The sequence below is a fragment of the Clupea harengus genome, chromosome 6, assembly GCF_900700415.2.
Source record: "Clupea harengus chromosome 6, Ch_v2.0.2, whole genome shotgun sequence".
Classification (NCBI taxonomy): domain Eukaryota; kingdom Metazoa; phylum Chordata; class Actinopteri; order Clupeiformes; family Clupeidae; genus Clupea; species Clupea harengus.
The window spans coordinates 29,427,522-29,447,811 of NC_045157.1; the positions used below are offsets into that span (position 1 = coordinate 29,427,522).

The 20,290-nt window shown below is 40.6% G+C and overlaps 1 long non-coding RNA gene across 1 annotated transcript; it reads right to left on the reverse strand.

Moving 5' to 3' along the window:
- Positions 1–364: 364 nt before the first annotated feature.
- On the reverse strand, positions 365–20,193 carry LOC116220831. The gene is made up of 3 exons (XR_004163909.2): positions 18,725–20,193; positions 5,470–5,644; positions 365–634 (listed from the first exon to the last, which is right to left on the reverse strand). It is a non-coding gene; the product is annotated as an uncharacterized LOC116220831 (long non-coding RNA).
- Between the last annotated feature and the right edge of the window lie 97 nt (positions 20,194–20,290).

Here is a 20,290-nt window from a genome sequence, read left to right on the forward strand (position 1 = left end):
CCAATGCTATGCATAGAAGTAGGAGATAAGTGAATCTCTACATGCAGTGTATCAGCATGCCTGTGACCGGAACTGGCTGTGTGAATGTTACAAAATACCTAGATATGTGACAACAAAGTGCTGTTTTCTATCTCCCTGCATGTCAACTGAGAAACAAGCAACGCTATCATTTGTTTACAGGAATGCCATATACTGAGTCAGGATGGCATGCTAAGCTCAGGCTGCAAGAACAGCATGACAGACTTTCAGGAGGTTTGAAAATGTCCACCTCCACTGTGTACAAAAATATCTCTCCACTGTACCTCCTAAACATTACTTTTGAGAATCATGTCATGAGTTTTGCCTTTTCCATCATCTTGACGTCATGAATGTGTTGGCTAGTGAGCACAGCAGAAGCCCTTCAGTGAGGTTCCCTGGGTGAAGGGCTCCTTGTGTCAGCACATACCAGTATTCATCACCATCAGATCGAGATAATGAAACAACATCAGAACCTTCTCTGAAGAGTAGCAACTTTGATCCGCAGGTGCTTGGTCCTTTAAATCTCCATTTAGACCGTTGTATGACTATTTTCTTTAATCCACTGCAATTCATACCCAGGTTGTATGTATTGTTGAAAATAATATCTGGACTGGTACTGCAACATAAAGAAAGAAATAATGGATTATGAAAGAAATCAATAACCTTCAGTGATCCAACTACTACTACAACAAGACACTAAATTCACCCCCTTGTTCTTAATATCACAGTCGGACAAATTCAAACCAAATTCTAAGAAGCTGAAAGTTCTTGATCTAAGTGGAATCATTGGCATCAAAAACCCTGTGTTTAATCAGCCAAACATTTTATAAAATCACCACCATAATAAGACAAAGTTTATTTTCCAGTGTTGTGATTCAAAGCATGAACTCTCACCTCATCTTTTCGGAGGCAAAATGCTGTGTCGCTTTAAATTCTTTTGACAGCTTGCGATGCTTAGTTGTTACGCTGTCACTCCAAGCTTTGCTCTTAAAAAAAAAAAGAATGACAGCAGTGGCCATCACTGTTTTTCCCCCATGGCTGCTTTAAGCCCTCTGTGAACTCCCATTATCCCCCGCCCGTGAGTGCAGCTCTCTTACTCAGCATACTGGCCTGGCTGTTCTTACCCCGAGGCAAAGTGAAGTTCAGCCCATGGTACATTACACAGGGCACAGGACCCACCGACAAAGCGCGACATGAGATGGTTCTCCAAAGCACCATAATCAAATACAACGAGCAGAGCAGAGAGATGTTGCAGCAGCAGTATATTTTTTAGAGTCCACACCTCAGGGAACATAGATGGCTGCACGGAGCAAGTCAGAACGCTCTGAAACAGGTCAGACTTCACGAGGGCAAAACTGTTTCCTTTTTATTCTAATAGTTGTCATGCAGGCTTCAGCAAAACCTCGCTGTGTGTTTCTGGCTCTCCTGCTGACCATTAACTGAGGAAAACTTGGATCCTGGCTTGAGCACATGTAGACTATTAAACAGCGTAGTTAGTGCAATAACATTTTATGTTTGCAGTTGGTGCTGTTAAGGGGAAATTGTGTAATTGGCTGTCTAGAGATGCCTAATTCATAGGTAAATTAGCTTATTATGCATTGTGGAGTACACTGCATTTAGTCAGCAGATGCCACAAACGCCTCAGGTATCAAGTATTGTCACAATGCTGCTCACAAACATTTCCGCACAGTGTTTAGCTTAACCTAATATTTGTTCCCGGTGACAGAATCACCCTATCCATAAGCTGGAGGACCAGATATTGTGGAAGATAATGATATTCAAGAGGCAGGGACAGACTGAGTCGAATGATTACCACATGCAGTACAAGAATGTCTGGGAAGCTTATTTGTTCATAAAACTAAATGAAAAACCTGTCCACCTCCAACATTCTTACAATGGAAGTACAATGAGACAGGTACTGTTTGGGGGTGCTAAGAAATTAATCATTGTTGTTCTGCACCTACAGATTTTTCATTTCTCAGAATGCAGAAATTAAGCTGTCCAACTGCATACATTATTTCCAAGATGGAGCTACTTTTGTATAAGGAAGAAGGTGCAGACTTTTGCTCACGTTGGATTTGAAATGGTGTGAAACTTAACATCAAAGCCACCCTGAGAAATCTTGTACATCAAGTGTATTTCTGATTTTGCACTTGTTTCGCACTTGCTGTCATTTGTTAGTGTTGTATCTGTGTCCATCTGTTCAAACTGTGAACCGCCATCTTTCGTTCTGTCCTACAATGTGTCTTTATTGTTGCCAGTAATGTTTGTGTTGGTAGGGACAATACTCCTATGTATCCAGTTAGTACTTTGTCGTGGGTAGTCTCTAATACACTAATTGAAAAATAAACTACAATATTCCCCATGATGAGTCAATCTGTTTGAATAGTGGCAGTCTTCTCTCTCACCATCTGTTTAGAAAAGTTCTGGGAGGAAAGTCCGGTTTCTAGGGTAGGCTAACAAAAAAAACTCTAAGGAGAAGACTTACGAAAATATTGACAGTGCAAGCCATGCTGTGTTACCTTGAGGGGATTTGCCCTAAGCTTTTGATATGGTGAATCGAAAGCTTCTTTGTTCTTGTTCAGTTCTCAACAGACACAGAGGAAGCTCTTCAAGAAGGAAAGAAGTTGCATTCAGAAACAACAATGGAAATCTCTTAATTAAAAGTCTGAAATTATGAATGCCGTCCAGCTGTGAAGGTAAGGCTTCTCTAAGGAGCATTAGTTCCCAGTTGTCTCCATTGCTATTTATTATAGAGGGCTGAGTTATCAAATGAATGGGAATTACCAGTAAAAGACTTGAAACGGTTTTTAAAACTGTGGAGACCTGGCAGGACTACTATTAAGTAGGCAAAATAATGATAAAATACCAAGGTTTAAAGGACACACATTTAATGTTGGTTTGGAAGGACAAAGGATGTTATTGAGGCACAAACAAAGGCTGAGGAGTGTCATGGCGCTTTATTCCCCACAGCATTCTTTTGAAGTCACTTTCAATAATGGGTTGAAAATAGCTTACTGTGTAAACATAGCAAATTGAGGAGACCATGACCTCAAATGTGAAATGAGTCAACTGCATACTGAACTCACAAAACTTTGTCACTGAGAACTCCTCTGTAATGTGGCGAGGTACACGCCTTAGTCAGTAATCTTTTGAAGAACAGACGACAGTGACAGGGCCTTTGATAAGTGGCAGCTTCATGTCTAGGTGCCACCAACACTTGAGTGGTGGGCTCAGGCTGTTTGATTAGTAGTGCCAAGGAATTCTCTTAGATCTTCCACCCTCGTATAAACAAAGTTTCCTAACTAGTGCGGGGGAGTCAGCTGACAAGATGTGAATACAGACTTGAAATCGGAGAGCAATGTGAGAGGATGCGAGTTTGGCTCAAATAATATCTTTTTGTCAAGAAAGTCTTATTTCCACTTAATGACCCTAAGGAAATATGTGATCTTTCTTTAGTCAGATATTTATTTTGCTACCATTAACATCCTAAATAATATTCAGACCATTAGGGGAAAAAATATACATAGCCTGTTCAAGATGAAAACTTGCAGTGTTTCAGAAAACAGTAGTATTTTTGATAAAGAAAGACCCTAAACCAAAGCCCGGGATAAATTAGAGCAGTATGCATGGTTTAATTATGAAAAGGATTTTTAAGGGTGAAATGTGTGATATCTTCGTAAAAGTCAAGGTATGTGTGCCCTCACTGCTCAAGGGGATTCTTCCTTGAAAGTAATTTGTGTGACAAAAGACTCTCGATGTGCCACGGTACACGCCAACACTACCTCCCTATTTTACATTAGACTAGACAAGGCATAATGCATAAGGAACCTTTCCTCTAGGCTTTGTGCTGATTTTGCATGGTGAGGACCCTTTATCTAGTTTGGCAGAATAAGATCAGTCGAACATGGGGAACAGTCCTGCTGTTCACCCGCATTGTGAAGGGGGCTGCCGGCATTCCTTGGGGAGGTAATTAAACCTCCCCTCAAAGCTGACACTGCACAAACAATCGAGGCGGCACTGAACACCTCACATTTTTGTATAGCAAGACCTTGACTATTTAAAAAAGCAGTCCGTACTGTACGCAGGCTTCAAATCTCATGACCTTGAAGGTCTTCCCTCAGTATTTTGGCTGTATTGCTTGTTGCTCACAATAGATAACCCTCATGATTGATACTCTAAGGGATCAGGGTGCATTAGTACGCAAAAATATGTGATAAGCTTTGCTAATGAGAAATGTGAAACACATGCATGGACTGAAATATGTGGATTTGATTGAATAATTCATAATTGCAAGTGATTCATTTTAATAAACGTATTCAGCAAATTTCTATCACCACAAGTCACTAATTCGAAAGCCCCTGGGTATATTAAGCATGCATATTGCCACAATCTGGGTTCACAACCAAATCTTAAGTAAGTGGAATTCTCAGATATGGCTTGGAAGTAAAGTACTATAAAAAACAGTGAACTTTTCCAGTAATTTCAAAAAGTATGTCAGGCAATTCACCATTTCATGTCAGCAACAACTACATGTGTTTATCATTTTTATAGACCCTTTACATTTAATGTAACAATGGCATGTCACACTGCTTTCATTTCAATATGACCTACTCTTTTTATAAAGAAATATTATGATGCTTATTTCTAGAGATGGAAGAACGCAGGATTGTTGCCCACATATAATAATGGTTTTAGATCGGTCCCTGACAGGACAGACTTTTCCTGCGTCAATCAAAATGGCAAGAGTCTTTTACTTGAGCACTCATTCACACAGAATCTCTGACCCTGAACACAATCTCTGAGGCGATAACAGAGCCAGAACAGTGAGTTTAAGGATTCTTTTGCCTTGCTGTTCCTGCCCAAAAGGAATTAGTTAGGCCTCATATGCAGAACAAAGACAGATGTCCAAACTTACAATCTTAGGCTCCCAAATGTTGACTCTTCAGATCTTTATCAGGCTAAAAAATTGATCCTAGGCCTAGTCCCTTCTGACTCAATCCTTTCTTCTCTCCTCACCAACAAATCAATCTCCCTTGTATGCTTTGAAAGCACTTGGCCCAGCATGGGTGTTCATTCCCCTTCAACCCTGCCATCAGCAGCCTTCTCTTTGTCTGTTCCTGGTCCCATTCTTTCCTCCTTCTCTGCCTTGCCCACCTCTGTGTCCTCCATCCCCACTTAAGGTGCTCAGCTGCCTTCATCTCCTTCCTCCCTCCTGTTACACATTCATGCTCACCTCTCCTCCCCAGCTAGCAGCTACGTCCCTGGCTTTCCTTGACCCCCCCTTTTAACAAGAGCCATGCCACCACCTCACGTAGTGAGTCCATCACATCTAGTGCCCATTCGCACTCACACCCAGCTCACTCAACTATTCTCCCACCCTCTTGGGGGCTGCGCCCTCTAGTTGACCCAAAAGGAGCATGGCCAAGGCTATTGCCTTCTTCGGCTTACCTTCCTCCACCACGGCCACAGCCACTTATCTCCCTCCTTCATCGCATGCTCCTGCCAACCAGCCTCCATCTGCGTCCTGTCAGAGTGCAGATGTCGATCTCATCCCGCTTTGCTGCCTGTGCCCATCATTTGCACACGTCCTTTGGACAGCTCACACCGTCATGCGGCACAATCCCTGTGAGGCATTTCAGCACCTTGGTCAGAGACTTGGAGATCCAAGAACTTTGCAACAGCATCAGTACAAGAGCTGATATGAATGGCTGGTGAATAATTTTTCATAAGCCTTGTGTGAAATCATGTGTTCCTACATAGATTCAGTGGAGTGGGAGGGGAACAGTGTGCTTATGTTTACATCGTACATTGAACGCTCTTTTTCAAAGAACATCACACAGAAGAGTCTCTATGGGGGTGTTGGCGCAATTGTTGCAGCATCCCTGGATTTTCTTGGCATTTTCGTACAATCCCTGTGAAACATTTGTCAAGGACCTGGCCAACCATGATTTGTCTAAAGCACACTTAGTTCCACAGAAGAAATTATTGGCACCATAACACCCTACAAATGAACTAGTGAAAAGCTTTGCACATTTATTTCCTTGAGAAATTGTCTCAGAAGCAGGAGAACGTACATTCCATGGATTTGTTGCTGATGGCACTGCTAGGGTAAGTTCATCTGAACATTTTTCATGTTGTCCGCAGTACAGTGACTGGAACTTAAGTGCAGTCATTTTTACCTTGGGTTCTGTAATGGCCAATGATTCCATCACAGAGATACTTTAATTCAGTGTAATTACGCCTCCGTACTTCCCAGTTGAATGACTTCAAGATTTCAGTGTTGACAGCATTAGCCACTTCTGATCATTTTGTAGGTGTCCAGACCAAAGTGAAACATCAGTGTCCTACTGTATGTTCATTGCAGCAATCATGCACTAAATTTGATTATGCAAGAAGCAGCCAAGAATGTGTGCTTGGCAGCAGATGCACATAATTCCATTCAGGCAGTTTCTGTCTCCAGCCAAGCAGAGGTGGGCTGTTAGCACAAAGGCAAACTGATTTTTCTCCACACATTCAGTCCTATAGAAGACACTGAAAACACTGGCTCACAACAAGTCTTTCTTGGTGATATATGCAGCTCGGTTTCAAGCATACACTGTATCAGGGCTAATCCAAAAGCTGCCAACATAAACATGTAAATGCCAAGTGCACACTGGAGTATAGTGGTGCCCCCAGAGGACATAGGGCATAAACCTGAGGGAAGACACATTCATGACGAAACTCTACGAGGGTGTCTTCAGATACCTGAGCTATCAAGAGCCTGCAGAACTCAAATCTCTCTCTGAAACACAGATGCAGAGGAGCAGGCAAATCCTGCAGTGGAGTGCATGTGCTCGTTCAGGCGGTGGATCTTCAAAACTAAATCATTGATTTATTAAAAATGAATTAAGAGAGGTGGTCTTGAGAGAACACCCTGAGGCGGTAAACAGCCACTGTGTGGGCTTCAATGACAGGCTGACCACCTCTCCCGTCAGTCTGACCAGGCTGGCCTGCATAAGGAACTTTCACTTTTGGGTGACATTTGCCAGAGATAAAGGACCCAGCTCAATCACAGATATTGTGCGTTTTATTGGAAGTCTGCATCGTTGACAAAAGACTTGGCAATAGAGTGCAGAGTCTTATGTATATACATCTATTGCACACACACAAGGCCATTATGAACAGGCCGGGTATTGATTTTCTTATGAACACGTTCACATGCAACACATCTGAATACAAAACCATGCTCAAGATCTTCAATTAAGGTAGGACATAATGTTAAACTATTGCCGCTGGGATCTTATTGAGTCAGGGAGAGTGATTAGAAGCAGTGTCCACAGCTCAGGCCTCAGGTCTATATTAATAAATATAAGCATCGGACCGAGATCAACTTTGATTACACATCCTGTATCTAAAATGAAGAGCAACATCAAACAACCTTTGCATGCAGTTAAATAAAGTCTGGGTGCTATCTGAATGTGGAGATGCTCAACAACATTTAGTGAGACACTTAGCACTGACACACAGTTCATGGCGTTTGCACATAGTTTAGATGATCACAAGACACAGAAGTAACACGTTAAGGAATTGTCCATTTTTTGGATGGTCATGGGCATATGTAAGCCCTGTATGCATCACTAAAAGTACATTAACACGCTGTTGATCAGAGGTGTGAAGAATTGACATCCACAAAACCATAATCACTAAAGCACAGGATAATCACTAAAGACCACACTGACATCATGACATAGTCAGAGTGGGGTGAATCAGCCCACAAATCAGGCTGATTATCCTTTTCTGACTGCCAGGCTTTAGTCATTACTCACTGGAGTAGAGACGGACGTGCCCCGGCACTGAAACTGGAAATGGTATATTATGCAAAACCTCCATCAGGAAGACCACATCTACAGTACATCATTCAGTAATTCAGCCATTTATTCATTCTTTACCCCTAACCAATGGAGGGTTACATCCAGCTTTAGATAATATGCGGAACAATCCGCTTTGCTCCTGTTCAGTGTGTCCCTCCTCGGCCCCACTACCACTAGTCTTGTCCTCGTATCTCGGCTCCTCCTCACCCTGTTTCCTCCACCCGGCGGGATCTGAGAGAGAAACCTTGAATCTTAATCTGCAACATGCCCACACCAAACAGTTTTAGATTCGTACTTTAGAAATACAATACCTTATGCATTGTAATGCACAATGCTTGTAACATTGCTTTCTTGGATTAAATTGTTAATGTCTTTTCTATCTCCTGGGTCTTTCCAGTAGATCTACATTATCTCTGACTCCATACCCAAGGCCAGGTAGACTTTGAACCCTTCAGCAATACAAAAGCCTTTATTACATAGATTTTGTTCACATAATACTGACATGACCTGGTTTGGAATTGTTTCATATTGCTGTCAATAACAGCAGTTGTTCAGAAATGACCACCTCAGAGAAGGGAGATGTGGGTGAGGAGCTGGAAAGAATCAAATCCAACGCATTTGCGTGACTTCATAAGGTTGCTCATACAGACAAGATGAAACAGGCTTAGAAGAAGAGCAACACCAAGGCATGTGTCATGCTGTTGGAAAAGAAATATGAATGCACACATGATACAAGATATATCCATCGAAGATTAGGTATATTTTTACATTTTTAAGACCAATTTAAAATACCACAGTAGAGTAAAGTTAAAATCTGACCAAAAAGATGCTTCATTGAGTCACATTTAGTGACATTATTCATTTAGTGTGATTAGTCTCACTGAATCTCACTGAGAAGAGTGATGGTTTCAGCAATATACAGCCAGGACACAGAATAGGACTCACTCACTCACAGATTTAGCTCATATGATATCATGTTTATTTAGAGGATCTACATATCCAAACAGCAGAAAGAAGCAGAGTCATCATACAAGCAGAGGTCAAGTATAGTATAGTATAGAGTATCCAAAATCCAGGTAAACAGGCAGAGTTCCAGAAAAATAAAGAAATCCAAAAAGCCAGATGGAAAAATGTTAGTAAAAAAACAGGCAGATGGCAAATCAAGGCAGAACAGAATACAAAATGCTTCATAAAATCAGGTAAACAGACTGGGATCCATAAACCAACAAAAGCACATGGTAACAAAAACAAAAGCACACGTGCAAACATATAGTGAAAACAGAGAACACAGGTTACGCCTCAACTCAGGTGGGATTCCAGCATTCCTGACAGTACGTGATGCAGTAGGACACTCCTAGAGTTTTATCCACTCCATTATGTTGCTCACACTGCCTGGCTCTGGCTCATAGCAAAACACAGATGTTTTCTAAGTGTTAACAAGTATTTCGCATCAGCGATTTGTTAATGTATAATGACAAGGCTTCATTTCTCAGAGGCCTGTTTGTCTCACTGCATATCAGATGTTCCTCAGAAAAAAGGTCAGTGGAGCATCTACAAGGATCAATCATATCACTAACTAAGTATGGTGGATGAAAGCTGCATTTCCTTCACTTCACAATCACATACAGAGATACGTACATATAAATAACATGCATTTTAAAATATGTAAAACAAACACAGCCAAGCCATCATGTCATGGAAGTGTTTGCATGCAAACTGAACCTTCTGTACTTGGAGTATTGCTTAAAAAAAAAGAGAAAAGCATGCTGCAAAGTATGGGATCAGATCCCATAAGGTAAGTCACTTATCATACACTATGTATACATTTAAATCTATAATCTTCACAGATTTTTAGACATTTAACAAGTATTTCACTCAAACGTATCAGTCATCACATTACATTATGTTACGTTATCACATGTTATCATCACATTAGCATCTTGTTATCTCAAATGTCAAACTCCATTACAGGTATGTACACCTGTGCATTATTATAACAAGGTAATTTAGATTACCTTAAAACTCAATTGCCAGCTTTTGGAGATCTTCATAACAAACAACACACCACTGTAAACAACACTTGTACATCAGAAATGCATCTAATTACAGACTAGCTTGTTAAATATAATCTATTCTACAAATCACCATGACACCCATAATACAGGCAAGTGTCGATGATAAACTGCAATTATTGTGTAATTACATCTTCAGGATGTTTTTTTTAAATGCACGGGAAAGTGTTCAAAGTAAAATGCTTAGTAAAATTGTTAAAGTAAAATATGGTGTACAGGAGTACTGTATTGTCATATTACATGAAGAGAATATATTCCAAAAGGGGAAAACAGAAACCTGTACTGACCCCAATTAGGGGAAGCCATAGCTAACAAAAAAAGGAAAAATACAGGGTAATATAAATGTTCTCAAGACAACACATCCATAACGACATTACAATTGTTCATTCGAGTATTAAAGAACCACCAGCCTTGAGGCTACCCAGATCCCCTTCTGTACAATCACACCATCGATATGACTCAACAGAGTATCGGCAACAACAGCTTTGAGAAGAACTAATGTTGTAAAAACGCTCTTCAATAAATGACACAGGATGGACTAATTGTTTGTTTTCACATGTCAGATGGTTAGAGGAATTGCAAACGAGTTGAACCGTGCTGAGAGACTCCCCTGGAGCAACACGTGTGTGCCTGTGACTTCACCATGTTTAACACCCATGGGGCTTAAAGAGCAGCCATTACTCTGGTTTTCATGCCTCCTGAGCAGATCAGGAAGGCTTCGCTTGGTGCAGCGCTGGCAGTGTCCCTGGGAAACAGCGTGTGTTTGCAACTGCTTTTTTCCCCCCCAGTGGTCTATAAGTAATTTAATCCACAAAATAAACGTTAGCATTTGCAGGCATGACTGAATCCAGTTACAGAGTGTTGTTTTTGTCAGATTTGAGCATAATCTTTAGGCTGAGGAACAGTTGCTTTACATACATTATGTAAAGGGGTCTGGGCTGGAGTAATCAGCGCTGCCACTGTGGTAAGAGCAGTCTATTGTGGCGGATTAAGGGAGGAAGCACATCAAAGTTCCAATCCCTCATCCCCTCTTTTTTTCAGTGTGTATAAAGCAGACAGTATTGTAAGTGTGTGATCTATCAATACGCTGCACTTCCAAAGCTCTGTGTGTGCAAGGTGTTCAGCTTCCCATGGCGAGAGAGGAAGAGCCCCCAATGGCTAGTCCACAGAAATAAAATAGAGAAAAAAACAAACATTTAATTCATGTGTTTATGTTCAATGAACACTCCCAAGGGCATCCGGTAATGCTGATTGCATTTCCTGTGAGTGTCAGGGAGCGAAGCGGCGAAGTGATGGCTCAAGATTAAAGCGCCCCCTCCTGAGGAGGTGAGGAGAGGACTTCATTAAATCATTGACGCACCCCTCTCTCGACAAAACTGCATTAGACTTCAGCACGCCAAGCTCCAAACCCTCCCTAGCACCAACCATCTGCTTTCAAAGCCAATATGGTGAGCCCTTTTATGCCCTCCTTGGAAAGTGTTTCCTTTTCTTTCCAAGCTAGTCAGACGTGAATTCCTTCATGATCAGATACATGGCAATAAAAAAATCCTCGTCCTGTTCGATTCTTACACAGTGCCTTGTATACTGCCTTCCAACTTGAGCCGTTGATTGGCTAATACTGATATAACTGCTGGCATACTTCTGCTGTAAAGAACACTTCAATCACAAGCCTTGAATGTAGCACGCCATGATAAATATAAGATGAATAGATATTAATGTGAGGCTATGATGAGATTTATGAGTTTTGGATGCCAGAGGCCAGATGCCGTGCAATACTAATACAAGGATGACATTAAAATGCTAAAGCTTAGTATCCTTGAGGTATGTTCTCTCAAAGACAACCGTTTATAATTCAAAATTTTGTGTTACATACACGTAGTATAACCTGATGTTGTCTGATAGAAGAGGCTTTCAAACTGATCTGATTAGGAACGGTTTTATGTATTTAGTTCTTTAGAGTGATGTGAAAGCTTTTTGCAAACTCAATTTTCTGTTCAAAATGTCCTTCTTTGCATGGAACCAGTTACACAGGCGTTCTGCTCTTGCCACTTTATGGTAATCCATGTTGGGAAAAGTCATAGGCCAAAAGACAATTTTATTAGTAACTCATAGTTGAATTATTTCAGATGGGCATGATAGCAGTTCTCTGAAGTGATGTTGACGCCAAATATGATGGGACTCTCTTTTGTAAAACATTTAAAAGCTTTTATTTTTAGAGCTACTGCATAATCATGATAATGAAAGCCACTGAATGCACTGACATTTTAAGCCATGCAAATTTCATTAAGGCATAGTTTAGCCTTGAATATGTTTCAGTTTGAATCTACACATGAGGGTGTTTGCAGGATTTAATGACCAATCTCACTTCAGTCTCTACATTAGGTTTCACATAACGTCCATAAAATAAATACTGTATTGATCCTGAAGGAGATTTACTGAACTCAATAAAACTGGAAATAAAAAATGATGAAATGGATACAAATCCATCTCTACCACAAGGCAAGCAAGGATTTGTCCTGTCTTACATTATTGTTATCCATGATAGATTAACTGAGAATCAAATTCTTTTAAGGTGATACTCTTGGATAAGAGGTGAGTCGTGAGTCAGAAACAGACAGATACAAGGTTCAAAGCTTCAACAAGAGGGGGGAGGACATCCAAAATGCATGTACCATAAAAATGATAAGCAAAGTTATGCCAAGCAGCAGATTGCTGCTTGATGGTCCAACAAGTAGTTATACTGCTTCCAGCAATGGAAAACAATTGTTGAGCTGAACCTCAATGACAACACAGGAAGAATTCGTTGAAGAATCAATTATTTCTATAAAAAGAATCACGCAAAAATTGTCATTTTCTGTCCCATTATGTCAACACTTACTTTCTTTACACATGAGGCACATTTTTATTGTTTGTATTATTTCTACTAGCTGGCAAATAAGAATGAAGTAGCTTGCTTAAACCATCAAATATTTTTGCCATTCAGATGAGTCGCCTATGTAAGCAGATATATTCAGCCTGCAAAGACTCACAACATGGCTTAAAGCAATAAAAGCATAACCTCAGATGGGAAGTCTGATGAAGCTTGTTGTAGAACCAGCATCCCTGGTTCCATCTGAAATCAAAGCAATTCTTTCTTTTGTCGTATTCGTTCATTTCTGTTATTCTGTTAATGGTGTAACTGGTGTGATACATTTCCAACTCATTGGGTTCAATTGTCAGACACACTGCGAGGCCAATTGTTTCTGCTCAGCAGCTTCTCTCTGGCGGGAGCAGGATCACGCTCGTACATGTTAACTGTTGTTTGTTCCCATGGGCTAACAGCTAGAAGTTGAAAAAAATTCACTGACAAGTTCAGGTGAATTGCCTGCCGCAATACCAATATTCAGATGCTAAATTATTAATATCAGAGAGAGAAGTAAAAAAAAAAAATCCCCAAAAAAGCGAATTGACTTGTTTGGTGCACACCTGGACTTATTTTTTTTTAATGCCGCACAGATGTTTTCTGGCAGGTCCCTTCTTCAGCCTGCTTCTCTATCAGTCATGTTTAACACATTGTTTCCTTTGTGTTTAGCACTACTAGTGATGCTTCTGTGTCAGTCATGTTTAACACATTGTTTCCTTTGTGTTTAGCACTACTAGTGACAGTGATCTTAGACGCGGCTGACAGTAAGACATTTATGGCCTATTTCTGTGGGTAATCGTTCCCTCATGTACAGGATTCATCTCCATATCATCTCTCCATTTATGCATCCGGGTGAGTTTAGCTCTCAAGCATGCTGCCTGTGTGTTATTGTGGTGTGTGGCAGAGGTTCAACTAATGTGTGGCAGTGCTCATGGCCATGTAGCCTATAGCCAGGCTGTACTGCCATGCGTAGCTGTTGCCTGTGTAAGCGCTGTGAGGTTCTGCAGCATTGTGTGCCGAGTGGCATCCTAAAACAGAAGCACACTTTGAAGGGGGAGGCAAAGTTCCCATTTCCACAGTGACAAGTAGAAAATGTTGCAAGATTTCATGCTGTAATTATCCTACTTATATTGCCAAGACTGAATGGCATTTTAATTCACATTCTCAGATATTATGTATCACAGGCTTATAAAAAGAATGTAGATTATGTAATTAGAGGAGTGTGTAAGAAATGTTCAGCTCTATTACATTTTTACCAAAGGACCAGACACTAGCATCCAAAACGTTCACTCATTCAGATATCACTGAATACATTATTAAAATTGACAGACAGTTGTCAAATTTGGTTGTGTATTTGGTTATTAACTATATTATCAAATGTCTTTCAGCTCAGCAGTTTCCAGGGTTTACTAAAAGCGGACACATTTGAAAGAAATGAAATCACCATTGGTATTCGGTCAGTAAAGGTATAATTATCAGTGGCTATCAAATGTACGCTCGATGGAAGTGTTCACTTGATGGAAAAGGGAAGCTGCACATTGGAGCCCTATCATTGAACACAATTAAGCTGCTCTCCTGCTGTTAATGAATAAATACAGCGCATGTTAGTATGTGCCCCACTGCTGGGAGGCCAGTGACTTTTTTCCATTGATAATGGACTGGCTGGCAGTTACGGCTGTTTTGGAACTGTAACAGGTGTTCTAATCCCCACAGGACATGAACACAAATGTGTCCTTTTGCTAGGTTTGTCGGCTTGAAGGTACAATATACAATGCTGACACGATCCTGCTATATAAATATCTTTGCAGTGAAATTCACTGCCTATTTGTGGATTGCTTTGTGTAGGGCACAATTATGAGGAAAGTTGTTTTTCTCAGTCCAAACCTTTGTACGCTACAACAGTATTGGGTGACATTCATAAACCAAATGTTGTCAGATATTGTCATGATAGCTACTTGAGGTGGTTTCATTCCCAAATTCCCTCTTTTAACCTTGTAGGTCTAAAATACCGCCCATCTTCTGGTAAAATGTGGGGATGGCTTCTTGTCATCTGTTGTGAACGTTTGCAGTTAAAAGACACCACTAGCCATTTCCGTGTTAAACACGAGTACACAAGAGTGTTTATGTGGCTTAAGGCTCGGCACAATACACGAGTACACAAGAGTGTTTATGTGGCTTAAGGCTCGGCTTGACCTTGCATGAGGACATGGCAGTAATGACCCAGTCGTTGTGAGGTCCTCTTAACTGGCCACAGATGGCGGATCATCTCTGAGACTGCTCAGTGGGCACTGGCATGATCATCCTCTGCTAGTTTTCAAACCCGCTTTATGACCTGCTATCCAGCCGAAAGAGAGGACAGGTCTCCATGGTCACTGACGCCAAGGCTTATACTGTATATACTGTAAATAATAAGGACTATTGTTGGTACCGCATGTCTCTGCCGCTTAAGGCACTTTCGCTCACATGGAATCTATAATTGATATAAATTATGTTTTAATGTGTTTATTGTTTTGCATTAATGACTGTGATGCTTTCATCTTTTAAGAGCTCGGAGACACCAGAACACAAGACACGTCAGGGGCACTTGACCCCTCCTTGTTCTTCCCTGCTCCTGTCCTAATCCAGTGATTTCAGCAAGATATTAAAAGGACGTATCCAGAAGGACACGCAGGAAGGACGTGAGATTGCACACCTTTTCAGACTCTGCAGATTAATGTCTGAACTGAATGCTTAAACCTGTTATAGCTGCCCCGAGCATTTGACTTTCCTTTGTACATTATGAATTGGCCGCCTTGGCAAGATAGTGATTCAATTACACACAGCTTTTTTGATACGAAATTGAACAAAATGAATGATGTCATTTTCTTGATAAATTAATAAAAATCCAAATGATTTTTTCCTTTCAGATTTTCAGTGTTTGTAGTTTAGTATTTTGTATGGAAATGATGCATTTAGGCAACTCATCTGTATGCAGACCATATATTTGTGGCTTAGTTGTGAGCAAGGGCTCTCCATTGGCATACATGGTTAAATTTATAGTCCTTGTTTTCTCCTGTAGAACTAATGGCCGCTGTCTCCCCTCTTCCTTGGAGGGTTGTGAGGAGAACATGAGTAATAGTGGAGAGGGGAAGAGGGCCAGTCCCGGGCCTCCACTTCAGCCACAGACATGCTATTGGTCGAACCTGCAGCCCCAGGCTTTATTACAGAGCCATGCCATCCATATTGGAGAGGGAGGTCATGGACTTGTGCGCAAGAGGGGGGTTTCATTTTGTGTAATGCCATGCTTCATATGTCCAGAGGTACCATCATTTCTAATCTTGGCATTTATTCAACCAATTTATAATATTTTCATTACTGGTAATGGGTAATTGGTTAAATATTGAGGTGTGGTGGAAAGCAGAAGGTAAATCCACCGTAGAACTATACAGCTTCTGATTGGTGTAAACACACGGGTGTTCAACGTATAACAAATAGGATGTGTGCTGAGGATATTGTACATAATTACCAACAACTTATCCAGCTGCTGTTATTTCAAAGCCAGCGAATGAATACATCTTTAAATGGTAAACTGAACGCCTGACATAACATGGATGCTGCCACTTTGTCACCCATGTGAGCTTGTAAGACAATAGAGAATCATTATGATGTGTTTACACCAGATAATGTATTGCAAAGAGAAACATTTTATTTCATTTTCTGCTGCCTGAATTTCCAAAAGATGATAAAGATTCAACTTGAATAGGTTCCACGCTGTTTGAAAGACGTTTTTCTTCTGTTACCCGACGGGGCTTTCATACATATTTCTGCTTTTGAAGCTTGTTTTTTTTTTCTTTAAAGGGTCAGTATCATATCAAATACTTGTCAGATCTTTTGACCTGGTAGACCCAGGTCTGACATTTTTACAAAAGAAAGGTCATTTCAGAAAGAACAGTCAAGAGCTTTGGACCAAAAAAGCCTGTAGTGTCGAAAAGTGCTGTGCATGTTGGTTGTCACGTCTCAAAGTTTGATATTTTCTTGCTGACACAAAGCAAGCCAGCTGGAGTAGAGAAGGTAGGAGCAGAAAAGGCCAAGTGGAAAATTACTATACTACATCTTTTACAGCTTTTGAGCAAAATGTGATAACACCATGTACAGTTTCCTAATACCATGTTCAGATTTTGACATTGACATGAACATGGCATAGAGTCTTAGTAACAGAAAAGTTTAAAAAAAAAATATGTATCTGGTGCTTTCTAACAGTTCTTCAGCTTCTCCCCAGAGAACAACTCTTTTAACCCTTTAATGCCTCCCGTTAACTGTCATTTGTAGAGGTCTATGGAATCCTTTGGCTTCGAGCTTCATAGCAATTTTCAACTCTAAAGAGCTCTTGTATCATAGAACCCCAAGAGAATTTAAACCTGTAATGGTTCTTTATATATATTTATATTTATTATTCTGATAGTGGTGTATAACAGAGCTATTTCAGTGTGTAAAGGGCTTATTTGCCTAGAAATGCCCAGTCATTTTCTGAACAAACTCATATCACTAACAAATATGAGCATTTGTGTATGTGTACGTGTTACACAAAATGTGTTGGCCAAAAAAGAAAAACTGTTTTAATTTCCATTGGAAAAAGAGCTGCTAAAATATTCTACAGACATTTCCTTTTGAGTAATGTAGACAAACAAACCAAATTATTAGTGATCAAGTAAATGAAGGGGTGTTAATTGTAATTCACAAGGCCCCCTTAGGTAGCATTTCATTATACCATTGTCACAATTCCAATTCCTGATATTTCTGCATAATGAGACACCCTATATGCACTTGGTCAAAACCGTTGCAATAAATCTATACTCTGGACAAGCCATTTTAAGGAGCATCCATCAATAAAACCAATTTGCGGACTGATGCTACGCTAAAGTAATAACACATTTGTATTTAAAAGGACATATCAAAAACAAGATCATTTTGATGAACACATGGAGATACAATCTTAGATTGTCCAAATGACTATTCAGTAACCATGGCATTAATAGGATACACAATGCTATTCAGTAACCATGGCATTAATAGGATACACAATGCTACACATTGAATCCAGGCATTATGTGTGCAGCATTAACGACAACAGCAAACTAGCATCACAGAAAACATGGGTGTGATGAGCAATGTTTTGGTTGTTTGGGACAGTCTAAGTCAATCTAGAGCCTCGTGAGAGAGGAGCTCAACATAGCCGTGCTGTTTCAAAGAGAAAACAGCAGAGGTGAGAGGTTATTTGACACTGTGTCAAATAACTTGTCAACTGTGGGTGGATTTCAGGAGGAAAGCCACCGACTTGTAAGCTCTCACCAACATTCCGTATCAAAATCTAAACAAGATTGTCCCTGGATTGTGTACTGTTGTCACAAAGTGCTAGAGTCATGTCTGACCCTGTAAGTACACTGTGGTGACAAACAATACATTACTTCATGTTTCCCCTTCAGTGCCTACATGGCACGTAGGCGATCATTGTCATATAGAAATCTTTCTCTCAGCATAAAATGTTCTTACTCATGTTGATATTCAGATACAAAATACTATGTCTGTCCAAAGCACATCTTCTACAAGAAAATCCAATAGTTAATGTGGCTGGAGTTTGCTCTCTTTCAACACACAGCAAATAGGCTAAAGACAAACAAAAAAAAACTAATCAAAGATCTTTCTTAACAATTAAACACTGGATGTTTCCGGATGGCTTGGGGGGCCCTATTTATCTGATTAAATTCCTGACCAATAATTGGCCATGTGCATATGTAAAGTGTTAGATGCAGAGCCTAATCTTTTTTTGATAGGCTATTGCTTTTGTTGGTCTGCCTAAGTTGCAGCAGAAATGAAGATCTAGCTGTTTCAGAGTTACTTACAAGTCTCAGTTTCAGTGGCTGAAATCTGATATGCCCTTCATCCTTTTCCACAGTTTGACACAAAAGAGTAAGAACACAGCATTGCTGCTGGTGGTGTGAATTGGGTAAGTCCAGTCTCTCATGCACACTCTTTGTATTCAAAAAAAGCCCAGACAGGGATCAACTGGGATTAGAAAAGCTTATCTGGGCAGCGTTACATTCACATTCAGTCATTTAGCAGACATGTTTATCTGAAGCGATTTTCGCATTGAACTCAGCACCTTGGTATTAACCTACTACTGCTCTACCGGTTCAGCGACGGAAATACAGATTTGGAGTAAGTGGAGGAACACAGTGGCAATCGGTGATGGATTGTGGAACAATTGATTCCTTTCTACGGGAATGATAGCTGTAAATTCAACTGAGGAGGTGTGATCTCACACTTTCTCTGGACAGCATTTACATTGTATGGCCAATGAGACCTATTTCAAAGACTATACACGCCAGTCTGTTCAAATGGAACGCGTCCAACAGCTTGACCCAATGGCCTACCCGTTGATCCAATATACTGGAAGAGATAGAAGACAAGCTATTACATAACAAGTTGGAGTGCAGGAACCGAGTTTAGTTCTTGTGAACTCACCAACATAAGCAAGATTTCAGATGTGGTATATCTGGCAGTTCTAGTCAACAGAGGTTTTCAGCTTTGTCTTTCTCACTCGTATATGTCACATGTATGGTATTCTGTTACCAACATGATTGAGTACCCCTACTACATAAATTCTGTTGACATATCTGTTAGCTCATCCATAGAGGCTTCTCTAAATTACATAGGATTAAAAAAAGGGGGTCTGTCACACACGATTCTCTCCCTAATGTGCTTGCCATGGCTCACTAGCCCGTATACCAAAGTTAAATAACCTGGCAGGTGGCAGGTTTGCTTTCACTCTTCCCTGTGGTAAGACTGGCCGTTTACTGGCTGATTTGAAGTGCTGATTAAGACTGATCATCAGAGTCCACAGAGGACACTTCCTTTGATCCTCCAGTAGGTTGTGGTCTCTAGAGCACTTGGTGTGGGCTGTGGCGTGTGCCTCCTTGCCTCCTGTGGGTCTCCTAATTAGGAAAAACTGAGATGGGGGAGGGCCATAGAAAATGAGGTGTAAGAGTAACACTATGGGACAATAGAGTCCAAACTCCATTAAAGCTGTAATGGAAATCATTTATCATGCTATTCATTATGTGACCTCAACCTGAGCGAAACCATTTGCCGAGTAGTTTCACAGGGTATTGAGGTCTGTGTGCGCCAAAAGTACTGTTTTCCTGTAAAATGCCACGGGCAAAGAGATCAGTGTATGGAAGTTGATGGGCAGATAAAGGGAGGCATACATGACAACAGTGGACACAAAGATGGAGTGGGGGGAAAGCAGCAAGAGAGTGATGAGTAGCATTAATCACCAAATCCTTCCCCCTTCTTTTTAAACAATATAAAAGAGGAAGGAGAAATGTATGGCATCAATTACTTTGATGGACAACACAGGCAAAATGACAACCTAATGACTACCCCATCAAAGCTTAATCGTGGGCAGA